Source organism: Miscanthus floridulus, chromosome 6 (assembly GCF_019320115.1).
Source record: "Miscanthus floridulus cultivar M001 chromosome 6, ASM1932011v1, whole genome shotgun sequence".
Classification (NCBI taxonomy): domain Eukaryota; kingdom Viridiplantae; phylum Streptophyta; class Magnoliopsida; order Poales; family Poaceae; genus Miscanthus; species Miscanthus floridulus.
In genome coordinates this window covers 14,746,407-14,770,597 of record NC_089585.1, presented here as the reverse complement: position 1 = coordinate 14,770,597, position 24,191 = coordinate 14,746,407, and the positions used below count along the sequence as shown (strand labels likewise).

At 42.9% G+C, this 24,191-nt stretch overlaps 2 pseudogenes; one reads left to right on the top strand and one right to left on the bottom strand.

The window, feature by feature from the left end:
* The first annotated feature begins 658 nt into the window (after positions 1 to 658).
* Positions 659 to 8,982, top strand: LOC136460246 (receptor like protein 22-like; annotated as a pseudogene).
* A 3,960-nt stretch (positions 8,983 to 12,942) lies between these two features.
* LOC136461715 (receptor-like protein 7) lies at positions 12,943 to 18,700 on the bottom strand (annotated as a pseudogene).
* Between the last annotated feature and the right edge of the window lie 5,491 nt (positions 18,701 to 24,191).

Below are 24,191 nucleotides of genomic sequence, written 5' to 3'. Positions count from 1 at the left end.
GTACCTAACGATGTGCGGCAGTATACAGGACCCGTTTAGGGCATGTTTGATTTCTTCCTCTAAATTTTAGATGTTTAAAATTTAGAGCTAATTATAAAGCTCTAAATAAGTGGTCTAAAGTTAGCTCTAAACTTTAGCCCACCTCACCTCAGAGCTCTAGAGCAACTCCAACAGACTGGTTAAATGTATTCGCGAAGCCATTTATAGCTATTGTGCTCTCAAAAAAGCATTCCAACAGCTTGTCTATTGTTTTCCATTTTTTCCCAGCTGACTATCCCACATTCTCGCTGGCCATATTCCCTAGCGAGCCTTACTTGCTATCCACGCACGCGGACGAGTGTTACTGACCAAGGTCATGTTGTCGGCGATCCCGGTGCATATTAGCATTGCGTGTTGCCTCTCGACCTGGGCCATTGAGCAGATTGATAGACGTCGCAGGGCTTTCCTCTGGTGCGGTACTGACACATCGCTAGGAGGAAAAATGCAAACTGGCCTGGACTACTGTCCTGTCGTCCCGACATCTCTGGGCGACCTAGGTGTTTTGGATCTCAGGTTCTTTGGGCTGGCCCTCAGGCTACGTTGGGAATGGCTAAGTAGAGTTGAGCCTGATCGCTGCTGGGCTACACTGCCGACACGTGCTGAGAAGAATGTAGTCGCAATGACAGACGCCAGCATAACTGTGATCATCGGCGATGGGGCCTCAGCAAAACTGTGGACGGACAATTGGTCCAATGTTGGTTCGCTATGCTCATTTGCGCCTCAGTTGTTCGCTGCCATCTCACCGAGAGGAAAGAAGATGTCTCTGAACGATGGTCTCTTCTAGAACCGGTGGGCACGTGAAATTCATGGTGCGGACACTGTGCAGGTGCTCCTTCAGTACCTGCGTGTGCGGGCAATCCTACGCGCCGTCGTTCTCGATCCGCATGTGCCGGACCGATTCACATGGAAGTGGTTCGCCTGATGGGAAGTAGAGCGTGTCGTCGACCTACAGAGCTTTTTTCGAAGGATCAACTGCGCTCCTTGGTGCCAAGGAATTAGGGAAGACTAAAGCTCCACCGAAGGTCAAGTTTTTTATGTGGTTGGTGCTTCACCGCAGGATCTGGACTGCAAATCGATGATTGCGGCATGGCCTACATGATTCAGATGACTGCAACCTGTGCAGCTAGGCATCCGAGACGTGTGATCACTTGTTCGTGGGGTGTGTGACTACCAGGCAACTCTGGTATAGGTTGCTTCTACCTTTGGGGTTACAGGACTTGACGCCGCTGACAGAGGAACGCTTGGGAATTTGGTGGCTGAGACAGAGAGAATGGCTGAGTGCTGACAGCCGGCCACCGTTCGATACCCTGCTACTGCTCATCACCTGGACAATCTGGAAGGAGCGGAACAATAGGGTCTTCAACCGAATCACGTCCAACTTGGCGGCAATCGCACAGGAGGTGATCAGAGAAGCGCAATGCTGGTGCGAGGCAGAGTACTCTTCGTTGGCTCACTTGATTAGCTTATGGTCGCAGAACCAGGTGGTCTTGTAATACGACTTTTGGTAATTCAGTAGCTAGGCTGCGGTTTGCTTTGGTGATGGTCTCTCGCCACCATCAGCTAACGGCTTTATTGTAAGGTCTATTGACCATTCCCGCCCTCTTAATGAAATTCGGGCATATATGCCTGCACGCGAAAAAAATTAACTAGGTTGTTCTAAAACTCTATTTTAGATGGGCTTTCTATTTTACATAATGGCTAAATCTCACAATTTAGCATCTAATTTTACCAAGTCTCTTAGAGTTGCACTATAGAGCTCAAAGTGAGCTAAATTGCTCTAAAGCTTTCAGTACTCTAAAGTTTAGAGGAGAGGATCAAAATAGGCCCTAGTCATACTTTGATGAGTACTCTCACTCCTGTCCAAAAAATAATAATATAAATCTCGTTTCTCAAAGAGTTAAATAATTTTTATTTTAAAACTAAGTTAAATAATTTTTATTTTAAAACTATGTTCATAGAAAATTATATTAACATTTATATATTTAAATATGTTAATCATAAAAATATGTTACATAATTAATTTAGTGATACCTTTTGTGTAAATATTAGTAGTTTTTTCTATATATATATTTGGTTAAACCTAAGGATACAATGGTTTGATTTCTCATAAAGTTAGATTTTTTTTTGGGGGTGGAGGGGACGGAGGAGTAGTACTTCGCAAATGTCGGGATAATATATAAGAGTGATTCCATTGTGTGGTTTGTCTTGATTTTATTTTATTATGTTTTAGATAAAGAAATGCATGTCTTTAGCTTTCTTCAAGGAAGAAGTTATAGTGAATATTTTGGTTGTGTTTGGTTCGATTTCTGAAAATTGTTTCTGCTGTTAAAAGGCAGAAACTTTAGAGCCTCCTATTAATTTAGTGTTAAAAATTATTATTGTTTGGACAGGGAGTGAAAGTACTCATCAAAGTACGACTAAGGGCCTATTTGAAACATCTCCTCTAAACATTAGAGCGCTGAAAGCTTTAGAGTATTTAGCTTATTTTAAGCTTAAAGCTCTGATGTGAGGTGGGCTAAAATTTAGAGCTAATTTTAGACTACTTATTTAGAGCTTTAATTAGCTCTAAATTTTATTAGACATCTAAAGTTTAGAGGAAGAAATCAAACGTGCCCTAAACGGTCCTATACACTTGCCGCGCATGGTTAGGTAGTGACTTACCGTGTCGCACGGCCGCACGGGTCAGAAAGCATCACGCACAGGATGGTCGCACACGCAAGTTCCATTCTACGCACGCCTACGCCACGCCATGAACTGACGACAGGATGGTCGCACACGCGAAGTGCCATTCTATGCACGCCATGCACTGTGAATCTGTGACATGCTGCACGTAAACCATATATTTTTTTTTGAAAAAGAAAATGTTCCGGCCTCTAGCTCTGCTGCTATATATATAAGTAGCCAAAAATCGAACGCCATCGTATGAAAGTGAGAGCCGGCAAACCAGCAGTAGATGAGATGAGTTCCAGGCACTCAAAGCTCCACGTATTCCTGCACCTCCTCTTATACTTCTGCATCATCGTCCGCACTGAAAATATGTAAGTGTTCTTGTCTCCTTGACAAGTTTTTTTTTAAGTCTGGCCCTGTTTGGTACAACTTATCTGGGAAGCGCTTCCCAGATAAGTTGCACAAATAGAGTAAAAGCGACGGTCAAAATAAGTTGGTCTGATCCAGCTTCTGCTTTTTAGTATAAATGAGAGCTGTGGAAATAAACGTGGCCAAAATAAGCTACTAAAAGCGTAGCGTTTGACTGTTGATTCCACTTATTTTAGCCATAAGCAGCTTATAAGCTGTACCAAACAGACCCTCTGTCTATCCGTATAATTATATTTTATAGAGTCCATAGGAGGCAGCCGTTTAATTTACGCTGGCCTTACAAGCAAAGTCTCAATCCGAGATTATTGTTACTCACTCTGTTTTAATTTACAAGACGTTTGGGACTTTTTTTCATGTATTTAGATATAGGTCGTTTAGATCCACCTAACTAAAGTTTGCTAGCTAAAATTTTAAAGTTAAAACTTTAGTCAGCTAAAAGTTCTCTAAGCTAAATTTTATCTAGGGTGTTTGGATCCTTCAGCTTAGACTCAGCTAAACTTTAGTTGGGTTAAAGTAACTTAAACTTAGCTAAACTTGAGCCGTTCTTTTTAGCTGAGCCGTTTTGATCCCTAGCAGCTAAATTTAGCCCGCTAAATTTAGAGACTTTTCCTTGTGTGCCATTATAAAAGATCGCAATCCCCTGTGTGCCATTGAAAAAATTCAAGTCGGTCTTCAGCGCCACTACTACTCCCAACTGTTTCGTGTCCTCTATGCCACTTCCATCAGTTTGAAGCTCTAACGCCGTCAAACTGCAAGGGTGAAAAGACGAAAATACCCTTAAGTCTAAATATGTTAATTAATTTTTTTGAGCATCTGAACGACTTCAAATGAAAAAAACTCAAAACTAGAAAGTTGTAAGATCTCGTCGAGATCTATAATTTCATATAAAATTTAATTTTCATTTAATTCCGCAAAAAAAAATATGATTTGATATGATTAATATATCTTAGAAAAATCATCATTTTTTGCGAGAATTAAATAAAAATAAATTTTATATGAAAATTATACATCTCGCACGAGATCTACAACTTCTAGTTTTGAGTTTTTCATTTGAAGTTGTTAAGATGCTAAAAAATTAATAACATATTTAGACTTAAGGGTATTTTCGTCTTTTCATTGCAGTTTGACGGCGTTAGAGCCCAAACTGATGGAAAGTGGCATGGAGGACACGAAAAAGTTAGAGTAGTGGTGCTGAAGACCGTTGACATTTTTCTAGGGGCACATAGAGAATTGCGATCTTTTATAATGGCATACGAGGAAAAAGTCTCAAAATTTAGTTGGTGGATCTAAACATGCCTATAATGATATATATTTAAATGTATAACAAAATTTATGTACGTAGAAAATCTAAATCTTATAATTTCGAACGGAGTTCAGTTTGCCTAACGTATATAGTAACATGCTAATGTGTACATAATTACATACGTGATTGATTACCGCTTCTGTTTACACTTTACGCGCATTTCCAGCAGCAGCAACACTGCCGGCGCCGGGTCATCGTCATGCTCTCCGGCCGACGCTGCCGCGCTGCTCCAGCTAAGCAATCCTTCGTCGACCCCAAGGACCTCACGTCATGGCGAGCCAAGACGGACTGCTGCCTCTGGGAAGCCGTCGCCTGTGACGCGACCTCAGGCTCAGGGCGGGTGATCGCGTTGGATCTAGGAGGCCGGAATCTGCGGAGCCGCCGGGGCCTTCACCCCGCGCTCTTCGACCTCACCTCTCTGAGGAACCTCAGCCTCCGGGGCAACGACTTCATGGGGGAGAGCCTGCCGTCCACTGGGTTTGAGCTGCTCAGCGAGATGGTCCACCTCGACATAGCCGACACAAATTTCAGCGGCCAGATCCCCATCGGCGTAGCGCGGCTCAGCAAGCTGGTCCATCTCTCCGCCGGGGCCGGGGGCCCCAGCAGCAGCAGGCTGGTCCTCAAAGAGCCAAGCTTTGAAACATTGGTCGCTAATCTCGGCAATCTAAGAGAGCTTCGCCTTCATGGAGTGGGACATCTCCATCGGCGGCAGAGAGACGTGGTCCGTTGCTCTAGCAAGCTCCACACCGGACCTGCAGATTCTGTCTCTGTCCTCCTGTGGCCTGTCTGGGACCCATCCATCGCTCCTTCTCACGGCTCCGTTCGCTGGTCGAGATCAGCCTCCCTAACAACAGAATCGCTGGCAAGGTTCCTGAGTTTTTTGCTGGCTTCTCTTCCTTGAGCACCCTTGACCTGAGAGACAATGACTTTGAAGGGCAGTTTCCGGCAAAAGGTCTTTCGACTGAAAAATCTGAAGGTCCTTTTGATGTCCGGGAATTCAAGGCTTTCTGGGCATCTGGTAAGCTTTCCAGCGGAAAATAGATTAGAAATGCTTGACCTGAAGGACACAAACTTTTCTGATGGGTTGCCGGCGTCCATTGTCAATCTCAAGTCTTTGAGTTATTTGACTCTTACCACAGAAGGGACTTCCAAGCACCTTCCCTTTGTAGGTAAGCTTCCATCTTTGGGCACGTTAGTGCTCCAGGGATCATCATCAGGATTACAGAAGCCGCAGTTCTCTTGGATTGGGGATCTCACACATTTGACAAGTTTGTTGATTGACAACTACAACTTCTCTGAACCAATACCATCCTGGATCGGCAATCTTACAGAATTGATGTCACTGAGGCTCAGCATGTGCAGCTTATATGGACCGATACCCCCCTGGATTGGTAACTTGACGCAGCTTTCAAGCATAGACTTCACCGGAAATTACCTCACTGGTGAGCTCCATGAAGAATTTTCCACCACCATTATTTCTTCGTTATCAGTATTGAAATATAGTACAACCATGTCTTACAAACTTTAAAGCCATCCCCTCTCTCGTGTTCCGTTCCTTGTACTTACTATATACTCCCTCCTTTTCGAAAAGAGCGCACACTTTTCTGAGATGGAGAGAGTAAACTCACACCCCTAACTCACTACTTGTGTTCATGTGGATTTTTTTAACGTAATTGTGTTCATGTGGATAAGTATTGCCGAAGGGAAGAATAATACATATGGCTTGCTATTCCTCCCTCTAACCCAAAATATAAGAATTTAAAGTTGCCATAGTTTATTATTTTAAGTTTGACCAAGTCTAGAGAAAAACAACAATTATTTAGAATTTAAATGAGCACCATTAGAATTTAAATGAACTATATTTTTCGTAGCTTACATCTTTGATGTCATAGATGTTAATATCTTTCTATATAAATTTGATCAAACTTACGATAGTTTGACTTAGGACAAACGTAGAAATCTTTATATTTTGGGATGGAGGACGTATAATGAAATGATGAGGAGTCCACTTTTGTTCGGATAAAAGAAGGGCAATTGTCCTCGAAACTGGTTTCAGGAGGAATATCAACATTTGAAAGTAAATAAATATTCATGTAATGTTACCACTAACCACATGATTAGTAGTGGTGGCTATTTTGTACATGCACATTATGCTTTACTATACTAGCATTCTATGTTACAATTAATCACAGTAATTTGTTGACTGGCATTGTACCTTTACATGCAGGCAAAATTCCGAGAAGCTTGTTCACACTTCCAAATTTGCAATCGCTTTCTCTCTTATCAAATCAACTTTCTGGCCATTTAGATGCCATTGACAACCCTTTGTCTTCACTCTTGTCTAACGTAAATTTGGTAGATAACAACATTGGGGGATCTATACCTCAGTCTTACACTCAGCTTCCAAGTCTTGAAGCATTTTACCTTGGCTCAAATAGATTGACGGGCACAGTGAACCTAAGATCTTTCTGGAGGCTCAAGAATCTTATGCATTGAGTCTCTCTAACAACATGCTGACAGTGATAGATGAAGAAGATGGTCCTCTCCTTTCTTCATTACCTCACATCAAGATTTTGGAGCTAGCATCTTGCAACCTTGGAAAACTTCCACGAACGTTGAGATTTCTAGATGGCATTGAGACACTTGACCTCTCAAACAATCATATTCATGGGGCAATACCAGGCTGGCTGTGGGAGACCCGGACTGGCTGCATGAGCTATCTAAATCTCTCGCACAACATGTTTACTAGCCTGGAGAATACTTCATCTCTTATTCCTATGACATCTCAATATATCATTGATCTCAGTTTCAATAGACTTCAAGGAATCATACCAACACCAACAGTAAAAGTAGGATGTGAACTGATGAGTCTGAAACCGAGTGCTATCTTGCATTACTCAAATAATTACTTCAATGCCGTTCCACCTAACTTTGGCGAGTATCTCAAAGATATAACATATCTCGACTTTTCGAATAACCTACTGAATGGTCATATACCAACTTCAGTTTGTAGTGCAAGAGACCTTGAATTCCTTGACTTATCTTACAACTACTTTAGCGGAATGATCCCACCATGCTTAACACAAAATAGCTTGAGAGTACTTAAGTCAAGAGGGAATCTTGTTCACGGAGAACTACCTGACAATATCAGAGCAGGATGTGTGCTTCAGACAATAGATTTGAGCAGAAATTACATAACTGGAAAACTGCCAAGATCTCTGACCAACTGCCAGGAATTAGAGCTACTTGATGTTGGTAACAATCAGATCGCCGATTTATTTCCATCTTGGATGGGGTTCTTCCAAAACTTAAAGTTCTGGTTTGAGATCCAACCGATTATTTGGCATGATTACAGATCTTCAGGAGAATGAACAAATCATGGGCTATTTCTCAAGTTTGCAGATACTTTGTTTGGCCTCCAACAACTTCTCTGGGCACCTGCCACAAGGATGGTTCAATGAACTGAAATCGATGATGTCAAATGATAATGAAGAGGGACAAGTTGTAGGGCATCAAATGAACACGTCACAAGGATTCTATCGGGATACTGTCACTATAACATTTAAGGGCTTGGATATTATTTTCACAAAAATACTAACAACTTTCAAAGCAATTGACTTCTCAAATAATTCATTCGATGGCCCCATACCAGCATCGATTGGGAGGCTTTCTTCACTGCACGGAATTAACATGTCTCACAATAATTTCACAGAGCAGATTCCATCACAGCTTGGTAATCTTCCTTGGCTGGAATCGTTGGATCTATCATGGAATCATTTTTCAGGGGAAATCCCAGAGGAGTTAACCTCCCTTACTTCTCTTGCTTGGTTGAATCTTTCATACAACAACTTGACCGGTAGAATACCACAGGGCAACCAATTTTGTCATTTCCCAACAGCTCTTTCGAAGGCAATCTTGGCCTCTGTGGAAGTCAAGTCTCTAAACAATGTGATAATTCAGGTTCAGGTTCAGCTACTCAAAGAGCATCAGATCATCATGAATCCAACAGTTTGTGGCAGGACAGAGTGGACACTATCCTTTTGTTCACATTTGTTGGTCTGGGGTTCGGAGTAGGTTTTGCATTGGCAATGATGTTCAATCGCTTTTGCCACATAGAAGGATGGGCTTGCAAGCACTATGGAACCCATACATAATACGGTACATAATATATGCCTGGTGTAAGACTAGGCTGTTTGCGGCTGCAGAGGCTAGAATTTTGCATTCTCTTAAAAATAATATATGCCTGTTATTATTTTTCATAAAAGATGGATCACCATATGGGTTAGATGACACAGCTTAATTTCACTCGGCTAGGTTTTGTAATTTCATTATGTTTCATATGGGATCCCGAAGGTGGTTGTGTTAACTTCAAGTGAAAAGAAGTGAGATTATTTTATTGGTTTCAGTTCTCTCTTGTACCGACTTCAGACATACACTCGACTTGAGCAGAAACCTGAAGTCCTGAACGCATGGAGTACGTAAGGATTTATTATAGCTAAACTTGGCCCTAGCAATCTTAATCAAGTTTGAGCAATCTGAATCCGGTGCTCTAAACATAGCAAATTAGTATTGAGTCCCACAACTAAGGTTGACGAGGAAACTGTCTGTTCGAACCTGAACTCCTACTCAGTCAGTGTGCTCGCACCTTAGCTTAGCTGTTCATGATGGAGGAGGTGCCAACACACCACATGGTGATCCTCAACCCAGTCTAACACCAAACTGCTTCACGGAGCCTCTGGTCGCTTGAGACTGATCGAGAAATCAGGCAGTAGAAACACCAATTTGGGAAAAAAATAAATCTGGAAGCAATTTCATAAAAAGAACCTGGAAGCAGATGACTTGCCATGAATTTGTGAGCGATTGGAAAAGAAGCATTTAGTACGAGGTGTTTTCTTCGTGACAATAATGGGACGCAGAGCAGTCTGATCCAGTGGAGGATATACGGAGGAGTAACTGTGTGTAAGAGATCGGAGCGGAAAAGGGGATCGGGACTTCAGGAGAATACATATGCCTCAGTTTTCATCGAGGTCGAGGGCAACTTCCGTTCCCTGTGAATCAGTGGGCTTAGCGTGTCTGGAGTACTAGGCCTTATGAAGCGAAATAAAAGGCCTTCATTTGGCCCAATAAGGCCTAGCAAGGCCACAATTCTCCTAACCGGCCAAATGCCCAAATCGAGTCCACGGAGTAATCGCCGAGCAGCGACGGCGCGGCGAGCAGCACGGACCAAGGCGGAGTGGCGGGCTCGCGGCGGCGCGGCTATGTGGCCGCGTGCCAGCAACCGCGCAGAGGCAGAGCAGCAGCAGGCGGGGCGGCGTACCGTGGCGGAGCAATCGGCATGCGGCAGGCAGGCAGGGCGCGTCCACGCGGCACGAGCGCACAACCTGGCGGGGGCGAGGCGGTAGCTTGCCGGGCTCAGCGCCGCGACGGTCGACGCGGGGACGCATGGGCAGCTGCAAGGCGCTGACCTGTGCGGCTGCCGGCTGGGGCGCTTTGCAGGGTGCGTGCGCCAGTCAGTCCACTCCCACAGCTACAGGGCTGCATCGCCAATTTGGGAGAAATCAACTAATCAAGCAAGTTTGCAAGTACTCCGGTCCTAGAATACATGTTCTTTATTTACAATTACCAAATGTAGTTTTATAATTGACCTCTTTGGCAATAGAACTTTAACATTTAATTATGGATTTAATAGCAGATTGTTATTTCTGATATAGATGTGCTCATGTGCAATGCTTGCAGGAGTAGTTTTGATTCATTGGAGTGTAGACCAAAGCCGGATTACCACTACCCACTTATATCTGATTATTTATCCATCAAAATTGCAGATTGCTTTCTATGTTTGTATGCTACGATTAATATTTTGCTTTGCTCTGGATTGCAGCAAACTATAATGTTCTTTTTTTAAGGAGGTTTCTCTGCTTATTAAAAGCAAGTACAACCTATAATGTTCTTATAATAAGAAACTAGTGAGCTGTCATGTGCTGTTCGTAACTTTTGACTAATGTTCTTATCTTATGAACTTGTCACGTGCTATTATTGCCTGTTTGTGACTTACAAGCTACCTGAGGCTTATTTCGTAGCATAACAATCCACCCCAATCCATATGGGTTGGGCTGGTAGGTATTGAGATGGAAAATTAGCTAATTATTATCTACCCTAATACCTCCCAACCCATATGGATTGGGATGGATTAGTGTGAAGGCACCCTCGCCACTGCAGCAAGTGGGTGCACGTGCCTGTTGAATCTCGAGGATGAGCTTGCCTGTTCCACCCTCGCCAGAGCTGGATGACGAGCTCGCAGGTGGCTGCCTTTGCCGGAGCTCAAGGGTGTGCCTGGACTGCTGCAGTTGCTGCTCCACCCGCGTGTGCACGGAGGCGTTGACGGCGTGACAAGGGGACAGGCTTGTTCGCCTGATTTTGGCAGACAAGCTCGTCCCGCATTCCAGACGAATATTCGCCTTGGGGTTGGCCTGTCCCTCCTTCAACAAGACAACAACCCAACACCGGCTCAAAGATTCCACCGAATCGAACGTCACCTTATATCCATCCATTTGCAAGTACAGGATCATGGTCAAAGATCCAGCCAAAGACTGCTGATTCGTCAATGCAGTTCTCTCTATAGAAGATTTTAAGTACCGGAATTACTTTGATTTTGGAACATCCGAACATGAGGTTGATGGGCTTGACTCGTAACCGGGAAATCGATTGGAGAGAGATTTTGACAGGAGGCAGGAGGTTCTTGAAGCACGGGATCTTTTTCTGTTGCGTGTCTTGATTTTAGCAAACTGCAGGACATTTATGGACTCTTGTTGGAGAACTTAGTTTACTAACGGTAGATTTTACTTAGCTGTTAATAATCTTTTTCAATTTTTGACAAATTACTAAAAAAAGCTAAAAACAACCATTTACTTCTTCAAACATTTACTAGTGTTTATTGTTTAAGATCTGGAAAGGAATATTCACCAGCAATGAAACCTGTCACTGCATCTCAATGCAAACAGTAGAAGGATATGGGAGATGACGGCGACGAACAACGGTCCGAAGTGATCACGGCAGTTATGTCCCTGGCTTTTCGCCGTCCTCATCTTTTGTGCCGGCGTGGGCTGCGTTTGCTCCTGTCCGCCGCCTTCTCCATCGGCCCTCTTCGCCGGGGTCGCCTTCCCTTCACGTCTCCACGTCTGTTCGTCGCCTCTCTCTACGTACGCGCGGCGGCGCCGCCTCCGTTGCTGTTTGCTCTGCTCCTTCGGACCGTTGGCCCTTCACTGCTGCGTTTCGTATCGTATCATCGTTGCTGGCGGGGCCGGGATATCCATTTCCATATTAGGTTCTTCTTCTTCCTCGATTGTTCTTCTTGTATCCACGATGCTGTTCTGTGATGTTTCTGTCCCCTTGCTCTTCTATGTGGGTTGCCATTCCCTGGTGTGGTTGTCCCTTCACATCCTTCTCGGCGTGCCGTGTATCTGTCTGCTTTTGCGATCACTTTCGTTTCTTCTTCGTTGTGCGTTGCTGTTAGGACAGTGGGGTACTAGCTTGTACTACTGGGTGAATTATTGGGTCACCGACGACTTCAAGGATCGCCCCGGAGACAGCAATGGTATAAGACTATCAGTTGTGACTTGGATCATATCACGAGTCAAGTCTTTTTGACAGCAAAATATTTGAACTAGTCCACGAGCCCTATATTGAAAGACCGTCAAACACGAACTAGCCTACAACCACAAACAAAAAAAAAACAAAAAAATATAGCATGCATGGTTCAGAGCAACCGAATAACTTAACCCCTGCAGATTTTTCTACTTCAGTTATGATACGCAGCTCTCATTTTCCAATCTCAAGTCGCTAAAGATTTTGAGCCTTACCACAGCAACCATGGCCAAGGAATTCCCCACTTCAATAAAGCTTCCATCACTCGAAGAACTGGAACTAGAGGGATCTGGCTTGGAGAAGGCAGTATTATCTTGGGTTGGCAATCATAAAGATTTGAAATACCTGAGCCTCCGTGGCTATGACTTCTCTCAATCAAGACTCTCTTGGATCAACAACCTGACAAGGCTTCAAGAGTTGTATATATCGACTTGCAGTGCCTCTGTACCAATACCGTATCAGATTGGAATTTTTTTAACACTTTTTTAAAATAATTTTAAATTTAACACTGTTTAGTTTTTTTTTCTCCAAAACTAACACTTTTGGCCGCGCCTATTTCCCTGGCACGGCGAAACGTCTGTGCCGCGCCATGCACGGTGGCGTGGCGAGAGGGGTGACGTGGCGACGACCGGGGTGCTGATCGGTGACGTGGCAGGGTCTGCCGCGCCACCTATCTTGGCACGGCACTGACGCGCCATAGCCCACGGCGCGGCTTTGACGCGCCATGGCCCACGGCGCGGCAGGACCTGGACGCAGACAAAAGCCGACCAGCCTCAATTGCAATTGAACGGGAGCTGAACAACTACAAGTGCCACGACGCATTGAAACGAATATGAAGCAAATAAATAGAGTCCGTGCGCAAGTTGATAAGTTACCACATAACATTTTCATTGGTTCGACATAAGTTCGACATAACTAACTAACTAAGTCTGCAAGTTTCGGACGACAATATCCGTTCGACATAAGTTCGACATAACTAACTAAGTCCCTCAGACGTCTTTGTCTTTTCGGATTTGTAGGCAACACATTGGGAGTGCAGCCAACGTCGATGTGATCATGTTGCCGATGCGTACGGCTCGTACCCTGCAAGTATATGATATACACGATTACTTATAATCTTTATGATCGTTAGTTCATAGAGCCTACGTATTTAAAGAAACTACCTTTGTTACTACCTGTGAGGCTCCTTGGGTACCAAGCGGGGCACCACCTAGCTAAGACATGTCGATCTCGTCCTGCTGCCAATCGTCCCACTGGTGGTGCTGTATGCGGAAGCCCGAGGGTCGTCGTCGCCGTCATTGTCATCGTCGTCCTCGTTTGCAGGGTCCTTCCCAGCGCTATGATGTGGTGGTGTACGCACTGTGGAAGCGGTACCTGTCACCGGCTGAGAAGAGCCGGCTGGTGTCCTCAAAGAGCCACAAGATGTGCCACCCGACCGCCCTGGGTAATCGGGTTCCACCCAAGGAGTGTTCATGCAGCTCAACTTCTAAGCTAGCTTCATGCAGCTCCGTTTCACCTTCTGTATGAATAGACGTTAAAGTTAGTACATTTCCCAAACGCATATATATTAAAGAAACATTTTCGGAACGGATAAGTTTATGTTTACCTCCACAAAAGCCTCGAGAACGCTTGGCCCCTGCCCTCTAGACTCGTGAAGCCGAAACGCTGCTTCGTTGGACAGCCTTGACAATTGTGGCGCCTGGGTACAGAAACGCGGTTGGACAGTTTTAGTACACATACTTAATACCAAATGGATAACAAATTATACCATTCGAGTATCTTACCACGTATCTTTGAAGCGGGGCTCTCTGTAGTTGTGTGTCGTCCCTAGTGGCAACGTCGTACACATCTTCGATCACATCTTCCTCGTCGTCCTCGTCAATCGCCTCCTCAGTGTACGGGGGCTTGATATGTGTCCTCGTAGATCTATGAAACCACCGCAGGTACTCGTCGAAGGTGTGCTGGTCGTGTGGGGGACCCGCATCGACCGTCTGCCGATCTCTATTCTGCCACAACTGGATGTACGCGTTGTGTGTCACGTGCCAATCCTTGGTCTTGTACCTCTTTCTACGGTCATACCTGCAACAAAACGATTGTTAGTTATACCATACACACCTCTGAATTGTAGCTTTGTTATTAATCGATAACGCACCCGTGCAATTCTTGGTTGGTGGAGTAAAGCGGTGGTCGGTAGCCTGTCATTCTTCCAAACTGCCTACAAACCCTAATGGGCAAGTGAATCTCGACCACGTGGAAGAAAATAAGAGGGACGTTGCAGTGATACTCGTCTGACTCATCCCTAGTGACATGACTCAGGTAGTACTGGAGCTCCGGAGCATCCTAAGGACACCAATGCACCTGAACATTTCGTAATTGAGTTATGTTGTGATATAGTGTACATCGAACAAGACACATGTATGATAGTAAAGAGAGCGTAACCTAGTGCTATGTCAGGACGTCGAGACAGTCCGTGTACTCCCTGTACTTGCACCTCGCATTCCCTCTAACTAACTCTGCTTGCGTCCAGATATACAGAGCTGTAGGGAGTGTATCCTGCTCATTCCAATGCTGCATTGAACACGATAATGAATTAGCCATTAATAATTTCATCATATGTAACTGCCTCGAAGAATATAGTGAACCGAAGTACTTACCGGTAAACCAGTAACAAGAGGTCTCCCAACGGGCCATCGTTCCCAACACCAAACCTGGAGTAGGTAGGAGCAACCCCAAGGTTCGCATACCCTGAGGTGCGATGGCAGGCAACACATATACAAGCCTCTATTGAACAACCTTTGCACTGTATAAAGGCGGGCACATTGGTAAGTAAAATGGATTATCATAAACAACAAAGTCAAAAGACTAAAGCTATGATAAGCATGTATGATGGTATGGAGTATTTTGCAAACATAGCAGTGTATGATGGAAGCTAGGCACACTCATTAAATATGGAGATTCCACCTTCAGAGACAGTACCATGACCGTTGAAACACACCATGCATCCAAAATGGAAAAGTTCATGCTCTGGATTGCATTTCAAATGATTGTTAGAATGAAACAAAATATCAGTTGAAACTAGAATGGACACAAGAATTTAAAGAAACACATTTAGGTACCTTAAATCCAAATGTCATTAGTTGTAGGTGCTAGAATCCCTCTTCCAATATGGCCTAGGATTTGTAGATTTGATCCACCTTTCATGCATGGCAATGAATGGAACATAACCCTTATCATCAATCAACAATCAATAGTCTAGAAACCCCATTGGATGGCGAGGTTAATTATTACCGGGGGCAACATCAGGTTCTCCATATTAGGTAGAGAGACGTGAAGGTGAGCATAATCCCTATTTGAAATGAGGGCCAAAATGTGCATACCCCTAATCGGAGAAAATATGTTTTGAATAGGAACTCATACAACCAAGCCTACTAGACTCTAGTTCTTGAACAATGGGAAGGTGGCCTTCATCCTCCTTGAGATGACATGGTTCATTAGGTGAAGTAGTTGGACATATTATTGGAGATGGAACATTATCCTCGACAAATGGTGAATTGGAAAGGTAAGGATGAGCTCCTTGAGATTCCCCATGTCAAGATAATTGCAACTGCAAATCCAACTCCAAATCCCAATCCAGCAAAAAGGAATAGTACAATGTCTATTGATACCTTCTTTCGATCGATGTAGAACCATATCTGGTGTCATGTTGTTACATGCTTTGGACACTTGAAACCCACACAGGCCAATGTTTCCTAAAAAGGAGAGATCGGAGAATGTCAAGAAGTGGGAAGACTCGGGTATTCTTCCCTGTAGCTGGTTGTAGGATAGATTCAACATTGAAAGAAAGTCCAGTGATGCCAACTCCCATGGGATCTCTCCAGAAAGTTCATTTGAAGACAGGTCTAGTGACTCAAGTTGATGTAGCATGCCAAGCTGAGGTGGTATCGTTCCAATGAGGGCATTATGTGACATATTTAGCCCACCAAGTAGAACAAGGTCCCCAATTGACTCAGGGATAGTGCCATAGAATGCATTATTAGAAACATCAATGATGACAATGGTCCTCAATATTTTAGAAAAACTTATATCAGATCCTTTGTATGTGATGGCAGTGGTGAACTGGTATGTTTGGCCAAGTAGATCATATTGATTTTCCATGACCAACGTCTCATTGACATCTTTAGTCATCATGGATCCCATTGACGTAAACCACTTGTTTCGCAATAATCCGAAGAATTTGTTTGAAGCCAAGTCAATAATTCGAAGTTTTCCAAACTCACAACTATTTTGATCTTCTAAAATAGATGGCCCCACATCTCCAATGAACCTGTTGGACTTTAGAACAAGGACTTGAAGCTTAGGAAGCATACTCATCCAACAAGGAAATGTATCATTAATAAGATTCTTCCCGATATCAAAAACCTCCAAGTCTTTGCAAGCAACTAGAGATCTAGGTAATTGTCCTTCAATCTGATTATCACTAAAGTCTAATGCCTCAAATGCACAATCTTGCTTCAGGCTATTTGGTAATCTTCCATGAAGTCGATTTCCTTTCAAATTTAATACATTGAGGCGACTCATATCCTCCATTAAACAAGAAGGGATGGAGCCAATCAAATCATTATTGGAGAGATCAAGGAGCATAAGGCTTGTTGCTTCACAAATTGATTGTGGAATTTCTCCAGACAACTTGTTTCCATGAGCCATGAGTAGGGTAATACCACTTAAGTGAGAACCAAAATTGAATGGCATGGATGAGAATTGGTTGTTTGAGCAATCAAATAGTTGGTTCTGCGGTCCGGGTATAGGTATAGTCCCTTCAAATTGGTTATAACTGATATCGATAACAAACATATTAGCAGAAATGACATGGCCATATGCAATACCACTACTAAATTGGTTGTGTGATATGTTCATCAAGATGAGAGAGTTGATCCAATTATCCCATGCCCACCGAGGTAGAGGGCCATGAATGTGATTGTTTGATAGGTCAAGAACTTCAAGGGAATACATGTGCTTCAAGGTATTAGGGAGCTTGGATATGTTACAAGATGCTAGACATAGAGTATCAAAGTTTTGGATGGATGCCCATGAAGAATTGTATTCTCCATCTACTATGGAAAGCTTGTTTTTTGAAAGATTCAATATGACTAGGTTGGGCATTTTGAAGAATGAGCTGAGTTGGATGGTACCACTGAAACTATTGGCATGTAAATTTACGATGCCTAATTGAGTAAGATTAAATAGATGTGGAGGAATTTGACCAGAAAAATTGCATGCATACAATTTCAATTTAATTAGGTTCTTGAGGTTACCTATGAAGGAAGGTACTTGACCAGATAACCCACAGTTCGAGAACTGTAGAGTTTCCAGAGAAGTCAAATTTGCAACCCAAGATGGTATTTCTCCTACTATACCAGCCCCAGAAACCTGTAATGATGTTAATGATCTGAGCTCACCAATCGAAGTGGGAAGCTGCTCCTGGTGAAAGTCAGCTGCTGCAATACCTAATTTCTTCAAGGATTTGAGATTACTTATTAAACTCGGAATGGGACCAGAGAAGTTAGTGTTGCTGAAAAGCAGTTCCCTCATAATACTATGTGATGAGAAATTGGGAAACAGACCAGATACCTTGGAATTATAACTAACATCAATAGCTGTTAAGTTTAAGTTCTGGAAGATCCTCATCGGGAACCGTCCTTCAAGGCGATTATAGGCAAGCTTAAGAACACTGAGGGAAGGTAAGTCAGCAAAGGACTCTGGAATTTGGCCATACACTTTGTTATAGTTTAGGTTGATCTTGGTCAGTGAGCGAATACTGGACAACGATTCACAAATTGGTGCATCGATGTGTGTATTTGGTAGGCTGAGAACCTGAAGCTGTGGAGTGGAATTAGCAAAGGCACTGCACCATGCTGCTCCGTTGCCGGATAAGTCGACATTGCCTAGATAAAGCTCCTTGAGGTTGCTAAGGTTAGCGAGGAATGATCCAATGTCTGGCTCTACGATGGGCCACCTTCCTTCGCCGAGTGGTAGGAAATAGTCGTTGTCGCCTTCAACAAGATAAATCCAGTTGGTGAAGTCCAGGAATACCAGCTTACTGAGCTGTCGTATCCCGTGTGGTATCTTGCCTACGAAGTCGGTGTAGGACAGGTTGAGGTAGGTGAGCTCGGTGAGCCGCTCGAACCCGACGGCCGGGAGCTCCGACTCGTTGAAGCTGTTGAAGGAGAGGTCCAGGTACCTCAGGGAGGTGAGGTCGAAGAGCACCGGGTGAAGGCTGGCGCTCTGCAGCCAGCACTCGGCGAGGTCGAGGGTGGTGACGCGGCCGTTAGCGGCGGCGCAGGCGACGCCCTCCCAGCGGCAGCAGTCCGTGCCGGCCTGCCACGACGCGAGGGTGCATGAGGAGTCGGTCGTGGTGGAGAAGGAACGCCGCAGCCGGAGCAGTGCCGAGGACTGGTCCGGCCGGCACGGAACGGCTGCTGGTGGTTTGGTAGTTTCGTTGCTGGTGGCGTCGAGGGAGTAGGAGAGTTGTTGAATCCCAAGGAGCAAGTGAACGAGCAAGCACAGCAGGTGCTGCTGCTGCTGCCGCTGGTTGCTACGGGAGATCATATTGAGAACTTGAGACTCATTCCTCTTGTTGCCCACGCCTTGTATATATATCGAACGACACGCACACACGCAGCCCTTGTTGCTATCGTGTACTAGTGTTTCATTTCTCTGCTTTTTGGTTGCATTCTTCTATAGTACTGTCAGCCTGTTCGCTCGTTGGTTTTAGCCAGGGTACAACCAGCATCAGTCGGGCTTATCAGCTCAGAAACCAACCAGCGAACAGGCTGTATGATGAGAGAAGTCATAAGCAAGGTTTTAAATCTCCGGCTATAGCCTCCGCTATCTCCGGCTATAGCTGTTTGAGTAGGATTTAGCTAAGTTTTTCTATGTACAAGTTAGCCCTTAGTGCCGCTATAGCCCGCTATAGCCGGCTGTAGCCTGTTTTCGAACACAGAAAGCTAAATGGCATAGCCGGCTATTTAAAACCTTGGTCATAAGTCAAGCTAAACATATTAGCTTTATTGACTCCTTTTGATATGAGAGGAAAAAAATAACTTCTTCTCGCAGCTATAGGATCAGTCGGAGCCGTCCGAAGCTCTATCAAACAAGGCCATAATCGACACGCACCTGTACACTTGTCTGGTGATGTTTTCATAAACAGAAAGAAAATACGTGGACAGCTACGCGTTCACAAATCTAACTGCCTTTGCACGCAGGTAACTTACTAACTAGCGGCAATTTCAGTGCACATAGTCATGACCAAGTCCTGATGCGGCCGGCCAGTCTCGATCAGGTCGCGGTTGGGTGTTTGACTATAGTGTGGAATAATAACTCTTGTGTTTTTCGTCAAGGGCATGCGTCTACACGCTACACAGCATTACACGCCACAGTCCACAGAGTAGTTTGTAATCCTCGAAACCGTATTGAACTTGAACCATTTTTGTCAGGCTCTGTGGCGGACCGTAGAACGAGAAACTGATGATGCTACCTTTCTGCACTCGTTTCGGCCCAACGTAGGTCTGCCCCTGGCGAGGCTTACCTGAGTGTGCCTTTAATGACGAATTTTTAGATATATTCTAGTTTCAAACACCTTCATGGAAGGGACACCAGATCATGAATATTACAAGCACAGACTAGGTCTCAACCAACAAGAAGTATATCATTATTTATCGATAATTAATTTGTATCCGTAAACTGCATTGCACCAAATTTTTTGTCAGGCTACCTAACCCAAAAATTATATGAAATAGCGGAGGCTAACTAGTTGTAGTATATGAGTTTTTTTTATATAACTTCACTAGATAGTGCCTATATGTCTATAGAAAATGAGAAACTAAATGACACCTTCGTTCTGCCATCAACTCGTTTTCGCACAACGTACGTAGGTCTGCCCATGGTGATGCTAGCTTATTTGAGCAAGCCTGCTTTAATGACGATTTTTCAGATAATAGAAAAAAATATTTTGGTTTCAAACCTCCTCATGGAAGGGGCATCAAACGTGATTATTACAAGCACAGAAGGTCTCAACTAACAAAAAAATTGATATTCTTTATTAATACGAAAAACAAAAGGCCATCCATATGAACCGCCAAGAAGCCCATTGCTCTTTGGCTCTACTAGCTGACTTGACATGACTTGACCATTTCCTCCTTTTGGTCATTGATTGATGCGCCATAATAGAGCATAAAACCGAATGCAATGTATTCTCCTGAATAGGGCCCAGAGAAAGTTTTTTGTTCATTGTTGTTAAACACAATTTCATTTTTTGTGAGCTAGATATCCCAACAAAACACTTCTTTGCTCTTGTCAATTAATAATAGAGATTATTTGTAGTTTTGTCATCTTTTTTTTGAGGGAATTGTAGTTTCGTTGTCACCTTGTTTATACCAGTTGTTGAACATATGCTCTCTTTATTTTGTAGTGGAAGGACTCATAACACAATATATACAACACGCCGTAAACATTTTGGGATAATAACATTCAAAAAACAGGTGATAGATAATCTCTTTTTTACTACAAAAGCATCACTTCTTACTACCATTGGGTCTTCTTTAGCTAGTTTGTCCTTAGTGAGAACGACTCCCTTTTTGAGATGCCACAAAAATCTTAGTCGTTTTCAATGGAATCTTCAAATGGAAAATTTCTTGCATAACCTTAGATCCTTTATTGACAAGATATTTACATACCAATTTAATTGGAAGTGTTCCATCACTGTGCAATTTCTACACAGATGGATCTAGACCCTCCATTAGGTTAGTATTCGCGACTCTTGTAGTGATATTGTGCCCAATCTGAAAGTTTATTCCCAACTAAAGCCCTTCCGAAGGATACATTGAGAGAATCTGAACTTAGTCGTTCCATAATTGTTGCTTGTTCCTTTCTCACTACAAATAATGTAGTGATATTCTCGCTACAAAGTAATACTTGGGACCCTAAGCATTTATCTTCTCAAAACCTAATATGGTTGCCACCTTTTAGATTGTTTCTTTCTCACTACAAGTACAAACAATGTAGGGTATAATTTAATGCTTGGGACTCGGCCTAAGCATTTATCTTCCCAAAACCTAATATATTAGCCACTTTTTAGGCTGAACCTTCCTAGGTTTAGGAATTTGTCTTTAGCTCCCATTAGGGCAGCTCCAACAATTGGCTTTTAAACTAGCTCTAAGTATTTTTCTTATATTTTAATAGAAGAGAGAGAAAAGCTAGCTCTTAATCAACTAAGCTCTCTTGCATACAATTCAAGGTTATGTGAGAGTATCATGTGGGGTCATCTATGTTAAAAGCTATGTACTAAAAGTTAGTACTATCGGAGATGTTGGCTTAGAGCTAGTAACCATTGTGGGTGCCCTTGGGCTTGACCGAAAGCATGAATTTCCTACTCTTACTTGAGTTAAAGTTTTGCTTCTTGATATATAATAATGTTGTTTGGGAGGGTCCAAAGAAGCCATTTTACTAAATGTTTCGCTAAAGGGTTTTAGTGCCTGTTCGCTTGCTCGTAAACGATCGTAAATTTCCAGTTGGGAATAGTGTTTTTCTCTCACACCAAACCAGCCAGCAGTAAATAATCCACGATACAATACGGCCTCCCGAACTGGCACTTAGCTTCACCAAGAAGTTATTTCTCTAGACTAGAGGAGCTGGAGAGGTGCACATAGGAGCTAGCAAGATAGTCGTGCAAAGTCATTTTGTTCACATAATAGAAGATGGCTTCCGTTATGTGCTTCGTTTTCTGCCGAAGTTTTAATATATATATGATCCATGACATTAGTTTTATTTCTTAATTAATTAAGGTAACATATTTATTTATTGCAACACAAGAGCAGTAGTTTGTACGTCTCAATCATGAAAGTTTCTCTCGTGTGTGTGATCGAAGAGAGGATACCTCTTGGCGCTCCTACACGGCTACACGTACGTGACTTGGGCTTGCTCTCTTATCGGGGACGGTGAATTGCCAGCAGCCGGCCCAACCAAAATACCGTCGATCTTATTTAAAAAAAAATATCACGATCTATTGCTACCATTTTCCCATTGCACTCAACTAAGTTCTTGTTTAATACATGTGTATCCATCTCAATTCACATATATAGCAGTGGAATAGAATGAAATTTAGTTTAATTTTACTCCAATCCACTTTAGGCCTTATTTGGATACATGTGTATCCACCTCAATCCACGTGTGTTAGAGTGAAATAGAATGTAATTTAGTTTAACTCCACTCCAATTCACTTCTACACATGTGGATGGAACGAATATATACGCATCCAAATAAGACCCCAACACATATGGATTGAGATAAATACATACACATCAAACTAAGTCCTAAGCGAAAGCTAACAACATGTCGCGGACTCATGCGATGCATGCACATCCTTTTCAGAAAAGCGTCATGGATTACGATCGTCGTGGACGGTATCATTAGCTACCTATAGCACACGCTATGTTCCAAATCGCAGGTCGTTTTACTTTTGTTCTAGTCTGTAGAATCGATTCACAATATAAAAAACAATCAGAGGCGGATGAATGATAATGGCTTCTCCCTAAACACAAAACATATTGTAAGTCTAGCTTACAGTTCTAAACAGAATACTGTGCCTCTACTAGAAATAATCTCGACAAAAAATCTATAGTTCCGATTGACCTCAAACTTTCATATATTAAATTAGACATTGCACATGAATAAACACAAAATCGCGTACGAGCGCAAGTCCATGACTTGATTCAAATTAGTCCGCGCAACACCACTCACATGAGGATATTAAACTGTACCATGACTACACCATCAAGAAAAAACCATATGATCAACCAATTATATTTTATCAACATATTATATTATGCCATTATATTAGTCACTTTGCAATTACAAATTTAATGCTAGCCAATTTTTATCACATGATCTCACAGAGTCAAATTTCTGTAGTTTTAACCAGACTTATATAAATTTAAGATAGCATGATTGATGGATATGTGCCCATGTCATAAATGATAAGTGATGGAAATGTACCCAGCTTTGGTTGAGCGTGATTTGAAATAACCAAGATGTCAAGTTCACGTGTGTTGTGCAATTGTCTCTTGGCTTGTAAAGGGCAAGTATTGAGTGCATCAAGGTGGTTGGTGACAACTGAGAAGGTCAAGTGAGGGGTTTGGATCTTAGGGTGGCACATGATGTCATCGGAGAGTTGATAATAATAGTAATGTAGTAACGCAAGTACATAGCAATTCAAAATGATACATCATACATAAACCAAACATAGTCTTACAAAAAGCAAGTAAGTGAAGTATAATTCATATATTTGGGTTCTTTCAGTTATCTAAGAGACTAAGAGTAGGAACCAAAAGTTTTCCTCTGCTTATTTTGCTTCTTTGCTATCTGGAACCGAATAAGGAACCAATTTTTTCGGTTCCAGTTCTTTTGATTCCATTCTGGTTCTTTCATATCATTTTTCGATTTTGGTTAATTATGCCCATCTCTAGTTTTTACTAAGCTCTTAGGCTTTGTCTGAACTATATATACATTGTCCTAGCCACCAACAACATATTTTACAGCACGACAAGCTCTACGTCGACGTCATCGTTGAAGGCGTTGATGACCTCGACACTGACGCCCGTGCCAACGTTCCCCGCCAAGACTGATTTGAACGTCAATATCCTCGATTTTTTTAGCGGTACGAATCTGCTACCTCTACCAGTTACCAATTTGCACTGCAATGATATGCATCATTGTCATCAAGTAGGTAGATCTATGACAATGCAAAACGCCTTATGCGGTATATATGTATCTACAATACGTAGCAAGTGAAGTAGATTAATTGGCATCATCGTCGTAATATAAAAGGTAAATCATGCGGTAGGTTAAGTTTGAATTTGAATTTGAATTTCAGCCTCCAAGCTTATACACTACTATAAAAGGCAATATAATGGCAGTGCATCCCTGCAAGAAATATAAACAAAGCAACTCGAAGGCTTCTCCCGGTAAAGTAAATTTTGCCCATAAGGACACTGGTCCACAATGTGAGGGCATGTGCCCTTAAGTGCAAAAAAAAAAAAAAAAACGCGTTCAGCTTCTC